This window comes from Moschus berezovskii, chromosome 4, assembly GCF_049115385.1.
Source record: "Moschus berezovskii isolate FMDL1 chromosome 4, NW_MosBer_1.0, whole genome shotgun sequence".
Lineage (NCBI taxonomy): Eukaryota > Metazoa > Chordata > Mammalia > Artiodactyla > Moschidae > Moschus > Moschus berezovskii.
In genome coordinates, this window is record NC_142463.1 from 119,926,414 (window position 1) to 119,937,720 (window position 11,307).

Here is an 11,307-nt window from a genome sequence, read left to right on the forward strand (position 1 = left end):
GATTCCCATCTCTTTCAAAATGTTCCACAGTTTATTGTGATCCACACAGTCAAAGGCTTTGGCATAGTCAATGAAGCAGGAAAAGATGTTTTTCTGGAACTCTCTTGCTTTCTCCATAATCCAGCGAATGTTGGCAATTTGATCTCTCGTGCCTCTGCCTTTTCTAAAACCTGCTTGAACATCTGGGAGTTCACGGTTTACATACTGCTGAAGTCTGGCTTGGAGAATTTTGAGCATGAATTTACTAGCGTGTGAGATGAGTGCAATTGTGCAGTAGTTTGAGCATTCTTTGGCATTGCCTTTCTTTGGGATTGGAATGAAGACTGCCATCTTCCAGTCCTGTGGCAACTGCTGAGTTTTCCAAATCTGCTGGCATATTGAGTGCAGCACTTTCACAGCATCATCTTTCAAGACTTGAAATAGCTCAACTGGGATTCTATCACCTACACTAGCTTTGTTAGTAGTGATGCTTTCTAAGGCCCACTTGACTTCACATTCCAAGATGTCTGGCTCTAGGTCAGTGATCACGTTATCGTGACTATCTTGGTCGTGAAGATCTTTTTTGTACAGTTCTTCTGTGTATTCTTGCCACCTCTTCTTAATATCTTCTGCTTCCGTTAGGTTCATACCATTTCTGTTTTTTATCGAGCCCAACTTTGCATGAAATGTTCCCTTGGAATCTCTAATTTTCTTGAAGAGGTCTCTTGAAGAAATGTAGTAGGCATCATGGTAAAAAAAAGAGTCCGAAATGCAGTACTTGGATGCAATCTTATAAATGACAGAATGATTTCTGTTCATTTCCAAGGCAAACCATTTCATATTACAGTAATCCAGGCCTATGCCCCAACCAGTAATGCTGAAGAAGGTGAAGTTAATCGGTTCTATGCAGACCTACAAGACCTTTTAGAATTAACACCCAAAAAAGATGTCCTTTTCATTATAGGGGACTGGAATGCAAAAGTAGGAAGTCAAGAAACACCTGGAGTAACAGGCAAATTTGGCCTTGGAGCACGGAATGAAGCAGGGCAAAAGCTTATAGAGTTTTGTCAAGAGAATGCACTGGTCATAGCAAACACCCTCTTCCAACAGCACAAGAGAAGACTCTACACATGGACATCACCAAATGGTCAACACCGAAATCAGATTGACTATAATCTTTGCAACCAAAGATGGAGAAGCTGTATACAGTTAGCGAAAACAAGACCAGGAGCTGACTGTGGCTCAGATTATGAACTCCTTATTGCCAAATTCAGACTGAAATTGAAGAAAGTAGGGAAAACCACTAGACCATTCAGATATGACCTCAATCAAATCCCTTATGATTATACAGTGGAAGTGAGAAATAGATTTAAGGGACTAGATCTGATTGATAGAGTGCCTGATGAACTCTGGACGGAGGTTCGTGACATTGTATAGAGACAGGGACCAAGACCATCACCATGGAAAAGAAATGCAAAAGAGAGAAATGGCTGTCTGAGGAGACCTTACAAATAGCTGTGAAAAGAAGAGAGGCGAAAAGCAAAGGAGAAAAGGAAAGATATAAGCATCTGAATGCAGAGTTCCAAAGAATAGCAAGGAGAGATAAGAAAGACTTCCTCAGTGATCAATGCAAAGAAATAGAGGAAAACAACAGAATAGGAAAAACATGAGATCTCTTCAAGAAAATTAGAGATTCCAAGGGAACATTTCATGCAAAGACGGGCTCGATAAAGGACAGAAATGGTATGGATCTAACAGAAGCAGAAGATATTAAGAAGAGGTGGCAGGAATACACAGAAGAACTGTACAAAAAAGATCTTCATGACCAAGATAGTCACGATAACGTGATCACTGACCTAGAGCCAGACATCTTGGAATGTGAAGTCAAGTGGGCCTTAGAAAGCATCACTACTAACAAAGCTAGTGGAGGTGATAGAATCCCAGTTGAACTATTTCAAGTCTTGAAAGATGATGCTGTGAAAGTGCTGCACTCAATATGCCAGTAGATTTGGAAAACTCGGCAGTGGCCACAGGACTGGAAGATGGCAGTCTTCATCCCAATCCCAAAGAAAGGCAATGGCAAAGAATGCTCAAACTACCGCACAATTGCACTCATCTCACATGCTAGTAAAGTCATGCTCAAAATTCTTCAAGCCAAGCTTCAGCAATATGTAAACCGTGAACTCCCAGATGTTCAAGCAGGTTTTAGAAAAGGCAGAGGCACCAGAGATCAAAATGCGAACATCTGCTGGATCATGGAGAAAGCAAGAGAGTTCCAGAAGAGCATCTATTTCTGTTTCATTGACTATGCCAAAGCCTTTGACTGTGTGGATCACAATAAACTGTGGAACATTCTGAAAGAGATGGGAATCCCAGACCACCTGACCTGCCTCTTGAGAAACCTGTATGCAGGTCAGGAAGCAACAGTTAGAACTGTACATGGAACAACAGACTGGTTCCAAATAGGAAAAGGTGTACGTCAAGGTTGTATATTGTCACCCTGCTTATTTAACTTCTATGCAGAGTACATCATGAGGAACGCTGGGCTGGAAGAAGCACAAGCTGGAATCAAGATTGCTGGGAGAAATATCAATAAAAATATAAATATAATAAATATAAATAAAGTGAAAGAGGAGAGTGAAAAGGTTGGCTTGAAGCTCAACATTCAGAAAACAAAGATCATGGCATCTGGTCCCATCACTTCATGGGAAATAGATGGAAAAACAGTGGAAACAGTGTCAGACTTTATTTTTTTGGGCTCCAAAATCACTGCGGATGCTAATTGCAGCCAGGAAATTAAAAGACGCTTGCTCCTTGGAAGGAAAGTTTGACCAACCTTGATAGTATATTAAAAAGCAGAGACATTACTTTGCCAACCAAGGTCCGTCTAGTCAAGGCTATGTTTTTTCCCGTGGTCATGTATGGATGTGAGAGTTGGACTGTGAAGAAAGCTGATCGCCGAAGAATTGATGCTTTTGAACTGTGGTGTTGGAGAAGATTCTTGAGAGTCCCTTATACTGCAAGGAGATCCAACCAGTCCATTCTAAAGGAGATCAATCCTTGATGTTCATTGGAGGGACTGATGCTAAAGCGGAAACTGCAATACTTCGGCCACCTCATGCGACGAGTTGACTCACTGGAAAAGACTCTGATGCTGGGAAAGGTTGGGGGCGGGAGGAGAAGGGGACGACGGAGAATGAGATGGCTGGATGGCATCACCGACTCTGTGGACATGAGTTTAAGTGTACTCCGGGAGTTGGTGATGGACAGGGAGGCCTGGAGTGCTGTGATTCATGGGGTCGCGGAGAGTCGGACACGACTGAACGACTGAACTGAACTAAACTGAACTGAACTAAACTGAACTGAACTCACTTTCTGCCATAACGGTGGTGTCATCTGCATATCTGAGGTTATTGATATTTCTCCCGGCAATCTTGATTCCAGCTTGTGCTTCTTCCAGCCCAGCATTCATCATGATGTACTCTGCATTTAAGTTAAATAAACAGGGTGACAATATACAACCTTGACATACTCCTCTCCTGTTTGGAACCAGTGTGTTGTTCCATGTCAAGTTCTAACTGTTGCTTCCTGACCTGAATACAGGTTTCTCAACAGGCAGGTCAGGTGATCTGGTATTCCCATCTCTTTCAGAATTTTCCATAGTTTATTGTGATTCACACAGTCAAAGGCTTTGGCATAGTCAATGAAGCAGAGGTAGATGTTTTTCTGGAACTCTCTTGCTTTTTCCATGATCCAGCGGATGTTCGCATTTTGATCTCTGGTTCCTCTGCCTCTTCTAAAACCAGGTTGAATATCTGGAAGTTCACGGTTCACATATTGCTGAAGCTTGGCTTGGAGAATTTTGAGCATGACTTTACAAGTGTGTGAGATGACTGCAATTGTGCGGTAGTTTGAGCATTCTTTGGCATTACTTTTCTTTGGGATTGGAATGAAGACTGATTTTTCCAGTCCTGTGGCCACTGCTGAGTTTTCGAAATTTGCTGGCATATTGAGTGGAGCACTTTCATAGCATCATCTTTCAGGATTTGAAATAGCTCAACTGGAATTTCATCACTTTTCATTATAGGGGACTGAAATGCAAAAGAAGGAATTCAAAAAAATACCTGGAGTAATAGGCAAATTTGGTCTTGGAGCACGGAATGAAGCAGGGCAAAGGCTAATAGAGTTTTGCCAAGAGAATGCACTGGTCATAGCAAACACCCTCTTTCAACAACACAAGGGAAGACTCTACACATGGACATCACCAGATGGTCAACACCAAAATCAGATTGATTATATTCTTTGCAGCCAAAGATGGAGAAGCTGTATACAGTTAGCAAAAACAAGACCAGGAGCTGACTTTGGCTCAGATTATGAACTCCTTATTGCCAAATTCAGACTGAAATTGAAGAAAGTAGGGAAAACCACTAGACCATTCAGATATTACCTCAATCAAATCCCTTATGATTATACAGTGGAAGTGAGAAATAGATTTAAAGGACTTGGTCTGATAGATAGAGTGCCTGATGAACAATGGACAGAGGTTCGTGACATTTTACAGGAGACAGAGATCAAGACCATCCCCATGGAAATAAATTCAAAAAAGCAAAATGGCTGTCTGAGGAGGCTTTACAAATAGCTGTGAAAAGAAAAGAAGCAAAAAGCAAAGGATAAAAGGAAAGATATAAGCATCCGAATGCAGAGTTCCAAAGAATAGCAAGGAGAGGTAAGAAAGCCTTCCTCAGCGATCAATGCAAAGAAATAGAGGAAAACAACAGAATAGGAAAGACAAGAAATCTCTTCAAGAAACAGAGATACCAAGGGAAATTTTCATGCAGAGATGGGCTTGATAAAGGACAGAAATGGTATGGACCTAACAGAAGCAGAAGATATTAAGAAGAGGTGACAAGAATACACAGAAGAACTGTACAACAAAGATCTTCACAACCAAGATAATCACGATGGTGTGATCACTGACCTAGAGCCAATCTTGGAATGTGAAGTCAAGTGGGCCTTAGAAAGCATCACTATGAACAAAGCAGGCATATAGAAGGTCAATGTCAACACAATAGAGGAGATAAGATACTATACCTAGGAGGGATATGGAAGGTTTCTTTAGGGAAAAGTTGTAGTTTATAAGGCTAATCAAATATTTTATGACATGAAGTATAAAAAATAAAGTTTATATGGTTAGAAGTTGAATCAGAAGACAAATGTAATCAATGAATATGCAGAGCTGATTATTATTTGATATTTCTGATCTTATACATAAACCTGTAGAAAATATACAACTGGAGTAAAAACAGTAGTATCGTACTACTGGTCTTCTTCCTCTTCCTTCCCTCCCCACCCCTCATCCTCTCTTTCTCTCATTATTCCCCCTCCTCTTCGTTCTCCTCATTTTCCTCCTCTCCTCCTCCTTTCTCTTCCTCCTCCTCCTCTTTCTCTTCTTTCTTTGGGCCCCTTCTCCTAGTTCTCCTTCTTCCTCTCCCTCCTCCTTTCTTCTCAGTGGTCCAATAGGGAGACAACCTTAGTGTTGCATTTGATGAATCTAAAACTGTAATGAGGATAGGGGATGAAATGGCACGTACCAATGAAGAGTCCATATATTCAAGAAAGACATTTGCTGCCCTAGAAAATAGAGTATGTGTGTGAACAATACACTACTTCATCTGTTGTGGGTTATAACCCTAAGGATAATATTTCTGCTAAGATTGCACCCTAACCGTCTTCATTTAAGAAAGGTAATTTATTTGTGTGTGCTCAGTCAGTCAATTGTGTCTGATTCTTTTCCTCCTTTTGGATTGACTTAACAAACACTTGGACTGCAGCTCACCAGGCTCTTCTGTCCATGGGACTTGTCAGGCAAGAATACTGAAATGCATTGCCATTTCCCCCTCCAGGTGATCTTCCTAGCCCAGGAATCAAACGTGCATCTCCTGTGTCTCCTTCACTGAAGGTGAACTCTTTACCTGTTGAGCCACTGGGGAAGTCCTAAAACCTATGTATAGTTCTATGTGCAAACTACTATGACAAACTTAGGCTGATAATAAAAACATAAAATAGAATTTTTATGATATAAAATTGTAGTAGTTGTTTCTCTAGGAAGAGACAAAGCTTGAGAATTTTTTTTTTTTACTATTTAAAAAGGATCAAACTATAATCTACTTCCTTTTGTATGCACAATTCACTGGCCCTGACTCTACTGCAAATAGGCTCTCTAGAGCTTTAATGGAGTGCCAGTCAGATTTTAAGCACGGATGTAAGATGCTATTCACAGACTGCTGCTATGAGATAAAATGGGATAGAGTTTTGATAACGGATCCACACATCCTGGCCAGCAGATCAGATAAATCTAATAAAACAGTACAGCTTATTGATGTTGCAGCTTTATGATGTGAAACAGCCTGAGATTGTCTATCCTCTGGCATTGAAGTTGAACTCAAAGTACTGGAGAGGGATGACTAGTGAAACCAACTGTCTTAGTGGTGAGGGTGGCTCTGGGCCCTCAGTATGACAATGTCACAAATTCATTATATCCCAGTGTTAATTCTGAAGAAAAGGAGAGCTTCTTGACAAATGTGCTGTCCTAATGGGAGTAATGTGTGTCTTTGATTCCTCTCTGAATTGGTGTTGTGTTGGTCTTGGCAGGACATTACAGAACAGGGTATGGGTGAAACAGGGCTTCCCTGGTAGCTCAGCAGTAAACAATCAGCAGCAAAAGAATCTTTTTGATATAATTTCAAACTTTGAAAAACAAGTAGCAAAGTAACAAGATTAGTACAAGGAATTTCTGTATACCCATTAAAGAGATTTACCAATTTATTTACAATCTGTTTTATCATTATTTACCTATCTAATTACCTGATTTTATTTCCTGAACAATTTAAGAATACACGGAAATAGCATGCCTCTTTGCCTCTAAATACTTCAGTGTATATTTCCTAACAAAATGGACAATGTGTGAGATAACCATTCAATGATTATTAAGATCAGGAAACTTAACATGATGTAATATTATTATCTTGGTCGTGAAGATCTTTTTTGTACAGTTCTTCTGTGTATTCCTGCCACCTCTTCTTAATATCTTCTGCTTCTGTTAGGTCCATACCATTTCTGTCCTTTATCGAGCCCATCTTTGCATGAAATGTTCCCTTGGAATCTCTAATTTTCTTGAAGAGGTCTCTTGTTTTCCCTAGTCTGTTGTTTTCCTCTATTTCTTTGCATTGATCACTGAGGAAGGCTTTCTTATCTCTCCTTGCTATTCTTTGGAACTCTGCATTCAGATGCTTATATCTTTCCTTTTCTCACCAAGATAGTCACGATAATGTGATCACTGACCTAGAGCCAGACATCTTGGAATGTGAAGTCAAGTGGGCCTTAGAAAGCATCACTACTAACAAAGCTAGTGGAGGTGATGGAATTCCAGTTGAGCTATTTCAAGTCTTGAAAGATGATGCTGTGAAAGTGCTGCACTCAATATGCCTGCAAATTTGGAAAACTCGGCAGTGGCCACAGGACTGGAAGAGGTCAGTCTTCATTCCAATCCCAAAGAAAGGCAATGCCAAAGAACGCTCAAACTACCGGACAATTGCACTCATCTCACACGCTAGTAAATTCATGCTCAAAATTCTCCAAGCCAGGCTTCAGCAGTATGTAAACCGTGAACTCCCAGATGTTCAAGCAGGTTTTAGAAAAGGCAGAGGCACCAGAGATCAAATTGCCAACATCTGCTGGATCATGGAGAAAGCAAGAGAGTTTCAGAAAAACATCTATTTCTGCTTCATTGACTATGCCAAAGCCTTTGACTGTGTCGATCACAATAAACTGTGGTACATTCTGAAAGAGATGGGAATCCCAGACCACCTGACCTGCCTCTTGAGAAACCTGTATGCAGGTCAGGAAGCAACAGTTAGAACTGTACATGGAACAACAGACTGGTTCCAAATAGGAAAAGGTATACGTCAAGGTTGTATATTGTCACCTTGCTTATTTAACTTCTATGCAGAGTACATCATGAGGAACGCTGGGCTGGAAGAAGCACAAGCTGGAATCAAGATTGCTGGGAGAAATATCAATAACCTCAGATATGCAGATGACACTACCCTTATGGCAGAAAGTGAAGAGGAACTCAAAAGCCTCTTGATGAAAGTGAAAGAGGAGAGTGAAAAGGTTGGCTTGAAGCTCAACATTCAGAAAACAAAGATCATGGCATCTGGTCCCATCACTTCATGGGAAATAGATGGAAAAACAGTGGAAACAGTGTCAGACTTTATTTTTGGGGGCTCCAAAATCACTGCAGATGCTGATTGCAGCCATGAAATTAAAAGACGCTTACTCCTTGGAAGGAAAGTTATGACCAACCTTGGATAGTATATTAAAAAGCAGAGACATTACTTTGCCAACCAAGGTCCGTCTAGTCAAGGCAATGGTTTTTCCCGTAGTCATGTATGGATGTGAGAGTTGGACTGTGAAGAAGGCTGATCGCCGAAGAATCAATGCTTTTGAACTGTGGTGATGGAGAAGACTCTTGAGAGTCCCTTATACTGCAAGGAGATCCAACCAGACCATTCTAAAGGAGATCAACTGTGGATGTTCATTGGAGGGACTGATGTTAAAGCTGAAACTGCAATTCTTTGGCCACCTCATGCGACGAGTTGACTCACTGGAAAAGACTGTGGTGCTAGGAAAGGTTGGGGGCGGGAGGAGGAGGGGACGACGGAGAATGAGATGGCTGGATGGCATCACCGACTCTGTGGGCATGAGTTTGAGTGTACTCCGGGAGTTGGTGATGGACAGGGAGGCCTGGCGTGCTGTGATTCATGGGGTCACGGAGATTCGGACACGACTGAGCGACTGAACTGAACTGAACTGAACTGAATATTATTATCTAATCCACTGTCCATATTCAAATTTTATCAGCTGTCATGGCATCTATAGGTCTTTTGTATTTTTTTATTCAGGATGCAATGCAATCTTAAGTATTTATATGGTTGTCATATCTCTGTAGTATTTTTTAATATGGGACGAGCCCTCAGTCTTTCCTGCTCTTATTATCTTTACATATAAAGAGAACATGCTAAGTATTTTATAGAATGTCTCTCTTGAGTGTTTTTTCTGAAAATTTTCATGTTTTTCTGCTGTTGTTCAAATGCTCAACCATGTCCGACTCCTTGTGACCCTATGGACTTCAGACAACAGGCTTCCCTGTCCTTAATTATTTTCCAAAGTTTGCTAAAACTCATGTCCATAGAGTTGGTCACACCATCCAACCATCTCATTCCCTGTTGTCACCTTCTCCTCCTGTCCTCAATCTTTCCTATCATAAAGGTCTTTTCCAATGTCAGCTCTTCACATCAGGTGGCCAAAATATTGGAGCTTCAGCTTCAGCATCAGTCCTTCAAATGAATATTTAGGGTTGATTTCGTTTAGGATTTATTGATCTGATCTCCTTGCTATCCAGGGGACTCTCGAGAGTCTTCTCTTTTTCTCCATCTATTTACCATGAAGCAAGTCAAGTGCTGAAGAATTGATGCTTTCTAACTATGGTGCTGGAGAAGACTCTTGAGAATCCCTTGGACAGCAAGGAGATCCAACCAGTCCATCCTGAAGGAAATCAGTCTTGAATATTCATTGGAAGGACTGATGATGAAGCCGAAGCTCCAATACTTTGGCCTTCTGATGAGAACTGACTCATTGGAAAAAAGTCTGATGCCGGGAAAGATTGAGGGAAGGAGGAGAAGGGAATGACAGAGGATGAAATGGTTGGATGGCATCACTGACTCGATGGGCATGAGTTTGAGCAAACTTGGGGAGTTGGTGATGGACAGAGAAGTCTGGAATGCTGCAGTCCATGGGGTCAGAAAGAGACAGACATGACTAAGTGACTGAAATGAACTGATTTGCCATAAAGGGATGATACCAGGTCCCCACATTTTCTGCAGAATCTCTAGAGAAGTGCCATGTTACTTTTCCCTGAGAATATCAAGAGACAAATAATGTCAGTTTGTCCCAATATTGATATTACAAAATTTGATGACCTGATGAAGTTGATGTCCACCAGGTTTGTTCATTATAATGTTATAGTTTTCTCTTTGCAAATTAATAAAATTGTTGAGAGATATTTTGAGACTATGTAATAACCTGCCTCTCATCAAACTTTGCCCATTAATTTTAGCTACTGATTATTCAATTCCTTTCATGTTTATTCTATAGGCTTCCATAAGCCTTCTATCCTTATTCACCAGAGGGCAGACAGAATGAAAGTCACAATCACAGAAAATTAACCAAATTGATCACATGGACCACAGATTTGTCTAACTCAATGAAACTATGAGCCATATCACGTAGTTCTACCCAAGATGGACCAGCACGGTGGAGAATTCTGACAAAATGTGGTCCACTGGAGAAGGGAATGGCAAACCACTTAAGCATTCTTGCCTTGAGAACCCTATGAACAGTATGAAAAGGCAGAAAGATATGACACTGAAATGAGCTTCCCATGTTGGTAGATGCCCAATATGCTACTGGAGAAGAGTGGAGAAATAACTATAGAAATGATGAACAGACAGAGCTAAAGTAAAAATAATGTCCAGTTGCGGATATGACTGGTGATGGAAGTAAAGTCTGATGCTGTAAAGAACAATATTCCATAGGAACCTGGACTGTTAGGTCCATGAATCAAGGTAAATTCAGTTCAGTTCAGTTCAGTTCAGTCGCTCAGTCATGTCCGACTCTCTGTGACCCCATGATACACAGCAAGCCAGGCCTCCCTGTCCATCACCAACTCCTGGAGTTCACTCAAACTCATGTCCATAGAGTCAGTGATGCCATCCAGCCATCTCATTCTCTGTCGTCCCCGTCTCCTCCCACCCCCAATCCTTCCCAGCATCAGAGTCTTTTCCATTGAGTCAACTCTTCACATGAGGTGGCCAAAGTATTGGAGTTTCAGCTTTAGCATCAGTCCTTCCAATGAACACCCAGGATTGATCTCCTTTAGAATGGACTGGTTGGATCTCCTTGCAGTCCAAGGGACTCTCAAGAGTCTTCTCCAGCACCACAGTTCAAAAGCATCATTTCTTCGGCGATCAGCTTTCTTCACAGTCCAACTCTCACATCCATACATGACCACTGGAAAAACCATTGCCTTGACTAGACCAACCTTGGTTGGCAAAGTAATGTCTCTGCTTTTTAGTTAACTATCTTAGTTAGTTGGTTAGTTCAGTCGCTCAGTCATGTCCGACTCTCTGCGACCCCATGAATCACAGCACGCCAGGCCTCCCTGTCCACCACCAACTCCCAGAGTTCACTCAAACTCATGTCCATCGA